The sequence below is a fragment of the Sebastes fasciatus genome, chromosome 10 (genome assembly GCF_043250625.1).
Source record: "Sebastes fasciatus isolate fSebFas1 chromosome 10, fSebFas1.pri, whole genome shotgun sequence".
Classification (NCBI taxonomy): Eukaryota; Metazoa; Chordata; class Actinopteri; order Perciformes; family Sebastidae; genus Sebastes; species Sebastes fasciatus.
This window is the reverse complement of record NC_133804.1, coordinates 556,176-567,517: the sequence shown is the minus strand read 5'-3', so window position 1 is coordinate 567,517 and position 11,342 is coordinate 556,176. Positions and strand designations below refer to the sequence as shown.

At 40.9% G+C, this 11,342-nt stretch overlaps 1 long non-coding RNA gene across 1 annotated transcript; it reads left to right on the top strand.

Moving 5' to 3' along the window:
• Positions 1-4,348: 4,348 nt before the first annotated feature.
• On the top strand, positions 4,349-9,688 carry LOC141774783 (uncharacterized). Its single transcript, XR_012595454.1, has 3 exons — positions 4,349-4,459; positions 8,903-9,050; positions 9,592-9,688. It is a non-coding gene; the product is annotated as an uncharacterized LOC141774783 (long non-coding RNA).
• The last annotated feature ends 1,654 nt before the right edge of the window (positions 9,689-11,342 follow it).

Genomic DNA, 11,342 nt, shown 5'->3' with positions numbered 1-11,342 from the left:
AAGTGGATATCTATATGTAAGCGGGTGTGGATATAGACATATGTATATACTGTATGTGTGTGTGTGTGTATCTACACACATAGTCAAAATTGTTGGTACCCTTCCGTTAAAGAAAGAATAAAAAAAAAACAATGGTCACTGAAATAACTTGAAACTGACAAAAAGTAATAATAAAAATGTATTGAAAATGAACTAATGAAAATCAGCTAATGTTTTTGAATTTTGGTTCAGAATCATTTAAAAAAACAAACTAATGAAGCTGGCCTGGACAAAAATGATGGTACCCCTAGAAAAGATTGAAAATAATTTGACCATAGGGGCACATTAAACATTGGCTGTGTCTAAGTGGATATCTATATGTAAGCGGGTGTGGATATGGACATATGTATATACTGTATGTGTGTGTGTGTGTGTGTGTGTGTGTATCTACACACATAGTCAAAATTGTTGGTACCCTTCCGTTAAAGAAAGAATAAAAAAAAAACAATGGTCACTGAAATAACTTGAAACTGACAAAAAAGTAATAATAAATAAAAATGTATTGAAAATGAACTAATGAAAATCAGCTAATGTTTTTGAATTTTGGTTCAGAATCATTTAAAAAAACAAACTAATGAAGCTGGCCTGGACAAAAATGATGGTACCCCTAGAAAAGATTGAAAATAATTTGACCATAGGGACACATTAAACATTGGTATCATGGTGTGTACCACACTGAACATGGACCACAGAAAGCTAAGGAGAGAGTTGTCTCAGGAGATTAGAAAGAAAATTATAGACAAGCATGTTAAAGGTAAAAGCTATAAGACCATCTCCAAGCAGCCTGATGTGTTTAGGCAGTTGATCGCACGCTAAAATACCCAAGAAATTTGTCCCATTAATAATTATTTTTCTAACAATGCTAGTTAGTTCTATAGTATTCATAGTGTTTTAGTAGTAGTCCATGAGCCATTTTCTCCTGTTTGAGCCAAAGTGGACTTAATGGCAGACAACCCCGGAGGACACCAAATCATAAAAAAGTGAGACTGGAATTTGCCAAAATGCATATTGACAAGCCACAAAGCTTCTTGGAGAATGTCTTTTGGACAGATGAGACAAAACTGGGGCTTTTTGGCAAGTCACATCAGCTCTATGTTCACAGACGCCAAAAATGAAGCATCCAAAGAAAAGAACACTGTACCTAATGTGCAAAATGCAAGAGTGGCGTTAGGAAAAGCGTCCTCTTCAAAAGTTGTGAAGTTTGGTAAACACGACCTCAGCTGAATGCTGACTATATACACAAAGTGTAGGTAAAAGATGGAGCTAGTGACATCTCATGAATACGCATGGTTGACAGGGCTTGAGGTTGCCCCATTCACACTACATACATTTTTTATTTTTTATTTTTATTTTTTTTAAAAACCCACTATATTGTAACTCTACCGACATTGCACCGCTTTTTTTTTTTGGGAGATGACTACAAGCAAAATTAGTGGTGTACTAACACACATCTACCAATTTAAATGTTAACAAATCATTACAGCACAGATACATCTCCTAAAGAATTTTAGGAGATGGCATACAAGAGATGACCCCCATCCCGCTCACATCCACCCCATTTGTCCCTGGATACATGCTGATATCTATTACAAACAATACCACCCCATACCCCACCCCCTCTCACAGATACATCTCATAAAGAATTTTAGGAGATGACATGAAGGAGATGACATACTTCCCTTCTCACACCATTTGTCCTGGATACATGTTAATATCGACTACGAACAACGCTAATCCATACACCCTCTCACAAACAAACATATGGTTACAGGATCCATGCTGATATAGCCTGCAAACAGTACCAACCACCACAGCATCAAAAGACATAAACATTTTGACCACAGCACACTAGGGTTTGTTTGATCTTTTATGGGTACTGTAATAAAAAGACACCTCTTGGATACAACGGAGTTCACATATAGGGATACAACTGTATTTTGTTCACTGAAGCAGTATCCACAGGAGGGGGTCTTCTTTTGTTTACGGAGCAACTGATAACATCTTGGATACAACCGACTTTTTTTTTTATCTGAATCAGGATCAACAGTATGGGTCTTCTGTGGCAACATCAAAAAGCAAAAACATTTGGTCACAGGGACCAGGGGTTTGTTTGAACTTTTAATGGTACTGTAATAAAGACACATATTGGGATACAACTGTATTTTTTATCTGCATCAGGATACACAGGATGGGGTCTTCTTTTTTTGTTGTGGAGCAACTGATAACACCTACAGCAGACACCTTTGGTCAACTACCAATAATTAACATCAGCCCTAGGGTTACAAAAAGGTCACCAGGGTCACCAGGGTGCGCCTGCATCCCCACACACACACACAGGCACATTACACACACACACAGGCACATTACACACACACACACACACGCGCGCGCACGCGTGCACGCTCACGTGCACGCGCTTTTCACATGCACGCGCAAACGTACCAGTCATATACTACTAATGATAATGCATAATTTGCTCTGTCCTAACAGGTGCAACAACATTAACAGAAAAATGAAGGAAATGTCAATCAAGCGCAGTCTGTACACGCCCACGTAGTCCTGAGAGGAGTTCTTATCAGACAACGTAGTGAAAATACCAGAGTGGCTGCTTTAAGTCACAACAGTGTCCTTCAATGTACAATATATATGACCTTTATTTAACTAGGAAGTCACATTGAGATTAAAACCTCTTTTACAAGTGAGACCTAGCCAAGACAGGGTCAAACAGCAGCATCCAACAAATAAAGACAACATTGAATCACGACAGCAACAATAGGTACAACAAAATACATGACATCATCATACAGTGCATTAACAGAGCAGCATGTTGGTTGTGTGTTTGCTATTTAATTGAAACAACTGCAGCTTCCAGTGACCACTTCCTTTATTATATGTTTAAGAGATAAGGGTCTCAAGTTTAAGCTTGGCCTGCCGATCGTTCCAGGACCAGGACCAGGACCAAGACCAGGACCAGGACCATGACCAGGACCAGGACCAGGACCAGGACCAGGACCAGGACCAAGACCAGGACCAGGACCAGGACCATAATGGAACAGGCTTGTTTTGCCAGCTTCTGTACTGATAGAAGGAACTTTAAACTGAAGCCATTTATGTGACCTTAGATTATAGCTGTTGTGGAGAATTACAAACTTCTGGCTTAAGTAAGTCGGAAGTTTGCCAGAGATGATCTTATAGACTAAAATGTACCAGTGTTGTAACCTCCGCAGAGTGAAGGATGACCATCCTACCATGCTGTATAAGGTACAATGATTAGTGACATACCTCAGGGCTGAGTGATACAGTGGGTCAAGTTTAGACAAGGTGGACGGTGAGACAAACCTGTAAATACTATCACCAAAATCAATCTGAGTCAAGAAAAGGCCAGCAACTAAGCGTTTTCTTGATGCCATGGAAAAACAGGACTTTAACCTGAACAGAAAACCCAGTGTGAATTTAAATTTCTTTGCTAGATGGTCAATATGGCATTTAAAATCTGTCCATCCAAATTCCCAAGTATTTGTAATTGTCAACAGACTGAATAAAGACACCATCAAGAGTTTTAATAGAAAGGTTTGGAACTTTTGTTCGCCCAGGAGAGAAAATCATAGTTTTAGTTTTTGTTCAGTTTAAAAGCAATTTCAGATCCGACAGAGCATGTTGCAGGGTGTTAAAGCCATTCTGCAGATTAGAAAATGCTGTCTCTGCGGTGGGGCCACAGGAGTACAAGATTGTGTCATCTGCATAGAGATGGTACTTGCAGAAACTGAGCTTCTCACATATGTTATTAATATACACTAGAAAAAGCAAGGGTCCGAAGACAGATCCTTGCGGAACACCCTTCTCAAGAGTGACCGGGTCAAACATGATGTTGCCGTGTTTAACAATCTGAGAACGATTAGTCAGATAACTGTGGAACCACTTTGCCGCTTTACATCCAATGCCGGCATTCTGCAAGGTGTTAATGAGTAAGGGGTGTTCCACAGCATCGAAAGCCTTAGTAAGATCGATGAACAGCGACACACATGTACGTTTGTTGTCCAAAGCCTTTTGAATGTCATCCATGACCTTGAGAGTGGCGATTACTGTGCTATGCCTCGAACGGAACCCAGATTGCATGTCGTTTAAAATATTGTGGAAAGCTGTGTCCCTTTCTAAAGACATTTGGAAACCGCTATGCAGCGGGTATGATTATATCAGCTGGACACTGCAGTGGACTGCCAGAATTCTATAAATTGTGACCATAGTAGTTAGCCCTGAAAAAGTGGCCTTTGTTGGCAAAAAGCTCACATCTTGGTACCTGGAACATTTTAGGTCTTTCGAGCTTGTGGAGAACATCTATGCAGACACTGAGATTTTCGATCCTGAGGCTCTCAACAACCGTCATCCATTGACTGCTTACACAGTGGGAGGGAAGATACTGGTGACCCCAAAAGTGTGCCTGCTTCATTGAAGGGACGCAGAATGGTGAGTATACTGATTACTCTTCATAGAAAAAACTCGCTTTTACTCTCATTTTCACTCTCTCTTCCATTCAGACAAGATCATAACATATAATGCTCTTCCAAAGTTTCCAACCATGATCTGAGTTTTGATGTGATGTCTCACTACTAGCCTTTACATTTTATAACTTTAACATTATGTGATGACTCTCCCATCACAGGGAGGAGCAAGTTTACTAGAAAGTTCATTTGTTTTTGGGGTGATGAGACGGGACATGAGCTCTTGTGTCGTCACCCCAAAAAACATTCATATTGCCAATTTTTTGCTGGTCACATTTACACACGTGCCGTCGTCCCATGATAGTTTTACATCTGCACACAGCGGCACAGACCATAATGTCACAACAACACACACATCGTCGTCATTGTTGAAGTTCTTCAGCGTGAGTGAAGAACATAAAGCTCAACTGTCACAACTGCAAAATAACCCCTAGAGGAAAAACCATAAAACATTTGGAACAACTAACTTAATCAGACACTTATTACATAATAGATAATTAAAACTACTAATGCCACAATTTTTAAAAATCAAAGCAAATATTTAAAGAAATTATTAAATATTAAATTTAAATTTCGAATTGTGTTTTTTTATGCAAATAACCACGATAGATTACAATAACCAAGTAAAAGGATAACATTTAGAATTGTTTACGGTTTACACTGACTTTTGGGACAGTTGAAATAATGTTTTGGGACGGTGGTAAAAAAAAGTTAGCCTGGAGTCTTGCTGTCAATTATAGTTCTTAGAAAGAAAATTGGAATCGGCAAAAATCAAAATCAACAGGTCAGACTCTTAAAAAATCGTTATCAGCCAAGAATTGCAATCGGTGCATCTGTAGTAGGTAGTACTGACACAATATAACTATAACAGCGTTGTTTATTAATCTAATTTGTGGGAAATTGTCTTGTTTTTCTGCCTTCTGCAATCTGAACCTTCTGTCTTTTATTCTTTTCTCATCTAACACAGGGTTTATTACTGCTGGTGAAAATCTCCCCATCAATGTCTCGTAAATTGGTGCTTCCTCAAGTACCTGAATCAGTTGAAAATTTGCAAAACATTCTTCGGGAAAATCTTCATCTTCAAGGCAGCTTCACATTACAGTTTGAGGACCCAGATTTTAATAACACTCTCTGTAATTTGATGGATATTCATGAGTTGCCACCTGAACGTGTTATCTTACATATTCTTTGGGATAAGCCACCTGCACTTGCTCTGCAAGACTCAGACTCTGTTGATTCAGGGTCTTCCCTGGACACAGCCAGTTTATCCACCATAGAGTCACCACAGAGTCCCTCCGCTTTTATCAAGAACTATCTGCGAAGTATATCAGAGTGGCCTTCACCTTTTCCCATTCCAGCCTTTTCCTATGATGTGGAATTGAAGTTACGCAAAGGCAATGAGGCATATGAAAAGACCAAGAAAGGTATCAGCATAACCAGAGACATGAAGATAAACATTTTGGATAAGATTGCTCAGGCAATTTTTGAAGTGAAAGCCTATCCTGATCAAGACCAGATTGAGTCTGTTGCTTCTGCTCTCATCAGTAGGCACCCCTGCCTTCGAGAACCGGGCAGTGGAACGGGGTATGATGGAGGGAAAATGAGCATAAAATACAAACTTGGTAGTTACAGGTCCAAGCTGCATTGAGGTCAGCATTAACCGGAGAAGAAGCGGTGAAGATGATGGTGCAGGTCCTTCTTTGAAGAGAGCAAAGCGAGGGGAGATTAACTATGTTCCTGACCACCCAGATACCCATACTGATGACTCGCTGGAGGAGGGAAGAGTAGCTCTGGTTGAGGAGTTAAAGAAGAGGAATAAGAATGTTGCACTCATAAAGCAACAGATGGAGGTGACATTCTCCCTGAGGCGCAAGGAGATTGTGGAGCTAGTGCCTATGGTGTCAGAGGTTCAGGAGCGGTGGCCTGCTCTGTTTTACGAGGCAGAGGTAAGCAGCTGAGCAAAGAATATATTATGTTGTATTTCAGATTTAGTCTTTGCAAAATAAGAATCTGAAGTTGTTTACTTCTATTAACCCTCATCCTACCAACTGGGGTACCGCCAGACCCCAGAGGTATACTTTTTGTCATATCTCACAGGTGCTTTGTTCTATCATTCCAATTTTTCACGACTTTGTCAATCAATTTGTTCCTTATGACTTCATATCATTGTTTTCTGTTTTAATTAGGGCTTTTTAAAAATACCAATGTATTGAGGTCCTGGGGGTCCCACCAAAAGCACCCAATTGCAGCCTATGCAGTTAAAATGGGTAAAATATAATAGATAAATCAAATGTTTGCCATGGGTCCTAATTTAACTAATTTATTATTAGTGTAATTAATGCCATCTTTCAGATGACATTAATTACATTAATAATGTTTTGAAATTACATAAGTTAACATGGTGCTATGATGGTTGTTTCTTACAGTAGATTATTCTTGTGGTCCCCAGGATGAGGGTTAATAAAATACATATTTTAACATGAGGATGGTGTTGAAATTGTATTGATTTAGTATTGGACATTTAAGTTTGCTGTTCTGTTGTTCTTCAACAGATCAGGGAAGAGTTTCTTCGGATCTGTGAGGGCTATTGGTTAGGACCCAGATGCAGACACAGACACAGCTGGATGGTGGTTGAAAAGCAGGTGGATTTATTATAATAAAGGTGGTGAGGGCGCTGGAGAAGGCAGGGGACAGGCAGGCTGCTGAGCAGGGTGGAGTGGCTGGAGGAATGAGCTGAGGCGGCGTGAGGATGGCTCAATGGGAGGCTGGCACTGGAATCCAGAACACAGGAGAACACAATGTTAATACTAGAAGCACAAGGAAACACAAGAATAACTCTGGTAATTATAATACAGAGCGGCCGAGAGAATATCAACTGGTAGGCAGAACAATCTGGCGAGGACTGGCAGGAAAGCTGGTGTTCTTGTACTGTGGGTTGATTAGGTGATTGTTGACAGGTGCAGAGTGCAGAGTGGAGAGTGAGGCTGTTTTCGAAACCGCATACTGCATACTACTGAGGAGCGCAGTATGCAGTATACAGTACATACTGCATACTGCGTTCCTCAGTAGTATGCAGTATGTGACAGTTAAAGTGATGTATTTAGCAGTATACTAGACGAGGCTTAAGCCTTCAAACCAGCTCTTAAAGCACAGGACAAAAAAACTAACTTGTACCACTATTACAATATTACCAAAAAATACAACTTTGATTTTGTTGTTTATGTTGTGCTTGTTTACTTTATAAGATACTGCAGGTTTAAACTATTTATTCTGACAGCTCATAAAGAAGTCCGACAAACAGGATCATCAACGAGGAGAGACGGGAAATATAAAACATTCATCCACAACGTTTACTTTACTCAAACTGCTTTTTCAGTTACAGCAAAAGGACTGATCTCCCCTCCAGATATTAGAGAAATGTTAAAAAAGTGTCATGTTGTCTCATCAGGAACCTCTCTGCCCCGTCAGAAGCTGCTCTTTCCCTCTCCTCTTCTCTCTCCTCTCCTCTTCTCTCTCCTCTTCCTCTCCTCTCATCTTCCCTCACCACTCTGCTGCTCTGCAGCCGCTCTGTGAGCGTCACTGGCCGGCTCTCCAGCGAGCTACGCCCGCGGGTGATTGTGGAGCTTTTTAACTCGAAAAAAGGCAAATAAACACAGGTTCCTGTTAATTTATAATGGACATCTGTGTTGTGATATTTAAACAAACTATCCGTCAACAAGGAAATCAAAGCCTCTCGTCTACAGACCGGTCTCTAGAGAGCTCCAGCAGCTCATAGCGGTCTCTGAGCGTGACTACCCGGCTTGCTGGCAGCGACCCGGGCAGGCGCTCGCTGGCTGTCACGGTATTCTGTGGAGCTTCTAAACTCCGACAATGGTGGAACAAATGTTCGATTCGCCATCTAACTTCGTAAAACTGCCGATATTAATGATCTACACAGTTGATTTCTCGCCTCAAAAACGTTCAGAAGTGAATTTAGTGATGAAATGGCTACAGAAAACGTAAAAAAAGAGCAGCTTTTGGCTGCTGTTTTTGTACCCGTAGCCTGTGCTGTTCCGGCGCTTTGCATTGTGGGATACAGTAGGCGAGATAGACTGGTCCGATGCATACTGGAGAATTTTTCCAAATCAGTACGTCATCCGGGTATTTCTGGCATACTGGAGATTTTGCTTTTGTTCGCATACTGCATACTACATACTACATTTTGGCCAAATCAGTACGTACTACTAGTATAGTATGCGGTTTCGAAAACAGCCTGAGACCAGGTGCCTGATGAGGAAGCCGCGCCCCTGCCACACCCACAGGCAGGGGAGGGGGAGACCCAGGGGAAGCAGAACACCGGAAAACTACTGGAGTCAAGGCCAGAGCCGTGACAGGATCACCAACAAGGACCTAATAGACAACTTCAGAGCAGCCATTAATCAGCACACTCCAAGGCTCCTTAAACTCTATCGGGCTAGGCGGACAGCTTTCCTGCCTGAGATTAATCAACTCCTTAACAGACTGGATGAAGAGGTGAATTTCTAGACTTAATAATCTCATTATTCTCGACATTATGGAAATAAATGTATAACAAGGAATTGTTTTTTTTCCTTTTTATAAAGCTGCACTAATCAATATTTTTAAATAAACAATGGGTCAAATTTAAGGTGTTGCTCATAGTGACAAACCATCAGAATAACCCCACCGTACACTACCTAAGGGACAGGCAAAGATAGCGACAAGTAGGTGAAGAAAGTGGAACATCTAACAGCTAAAAAGCCAGCTATTTATATCAGGAGTTAAAAGGAGTAAATCTTAGACTTTTATTCAACAGGTATTTGCTTGCTGTGGAAGAGGACAGCTGTTTGCCACATAATCAACCTCATAAGGCCATAATATATCAAGTGTGTGATTGTTTAAGTCTGTTGAGTCCTGCACCTACGTGGGCAAAATATATAAATAAATAAATGCGGCTTTAACACAAACTGGGAAGCATGTTTCCATGTTTGTTCTCAGCTTTCTTCATGTTAGTTACATCTTGGTGTAATTTTTCTCCCAACCCTTTGTGTTTCAGACATCTGACATCACAGCACATCGACAGACTGCAGCCTTGAAGGGCCTCCCCTTGTATCTCCGTGACAGTCATGAGAAGCTGTTCAGGACCTGTCTGGTGAGTGGTTATTAGTAGAAAATGTAAATATTTATTATTATTCTGTTATTAAAAATAGACTCTCTTTGACTTCAACCTTTGCCTCTCTGCCATTTTGTCACATTCTAGTCTATCCATCCCACTGTCCTCCTTGTTCTCTTTATCTGTCCCAATGCCCACCTTTGATTGCGGGGTATGAGATGGAAATGTTTAACCCTAAGAGATCTACATAGACCCGTTTTTGTTTTTTCTTTAGGGGGGGACAGCAGGCCAGCAGTATATGTAATTAATTAAAATAAATTGTTCCATGCTCACTTATGTCTCATAAGTTGTTGCAGCACCAAACTGCATGTGATTATCATAAAGTGGGCATGTCTGTAAAGGGGAGACTCGTGGGTACCCATAGAACCCATTTACATTCACATATCTGGAGGTCAGAGGTCAAGGGACCCCTTTGAAAATTTAAAAATGGCCATGCCAGTTCTTCCCTCTTCAAAATGTAGATTAACTTTGGAGCATTATTTAGCCTCCTTCCCGCTAACATGACATGGTTGGTACCAATGGATTCCTTAGGTTTTCTAGTTTCATATGAGACAGTATCTTCACTCTAGCTTTAAAACTGAGCCGCTACAACCTCTCAAAGACAGTAATGTCGGTCGAGATAGCCGGTCATCCCGCTGGTTTCAGAGGGGTTAAAATGTCAAACACATAAGTATTTCAAGGTGGGAAATTAACTTTATACAGTATTTGGAATAATTTGCGTTATACATTATTCTGAGCCACAGTATTTTAATGCCAAATGTCTTTCAGTTTGATTTACTATTCATGCGTTGGTCATTTTCTGTCTGTCATCACAAGGCCACTGACCCAGAAGAGGAGCAGACCAAGGGCCTCATCGTGGGTATCCTCACTGTGTTGGAGGATGATGACAGTTCAGCTCCTGCAACAGTCATTAATGTTGCTGTTGTTGTAGAAGAAGGCATCGTCCTCCAGGATCTCCCTGACCTGCCAACGGCTTTTACTTACCTCTTTGGGCTGATCTACGCTTTAAACCTCCAGTACCCAAAAGAACTGAGGTACACATTTGAAACCATTCAAAAAGTTTTCATGGAACTTGGAACAGATCTCTCTGCACGGGTCCAATCCCTCAAAAACAAACTCCTTCAGTGAATCCACCGAGTTGGCTGATAATGTTGGGTCTGGGACAGTTTTGAATTGCAGAGGTTCCTGTTGCCCCTTGTAGAATGACTTAAATCTCAGTTGCCTGAGATGGATCCTCCTCTACCTCTTCTGCTTTTAAGTTCACTCTCTCCACCTCTCCTCCCCCTTTTCCCGTTTCTCAATTTCTCTCGCCATCTTCTTTCCTCTCTCAATCGGTCACCTTAACTTGTCTAACTTTCTTACTTAATTTGCATATTCTCCCGTTCTCACTCAAATTTTGACCTCTAAAACTCTCCCCTTCTGTCCAGCCAACACGATAACTGTCTCTCTGCAACTCACAAACTCTTATCTACCTCGAACTCCTCTTCTATGTCTCCCTACCTGCCCATCTCTTGTGCTCCGACGTGCCTGAACGCTTTTATCCTATACATTTATCCTGCACCTTATTGGATATTGTTAACCACGTGGCTTATGTTAAGATTGTATAGTGTGTAAATTGATGACACACACCATTG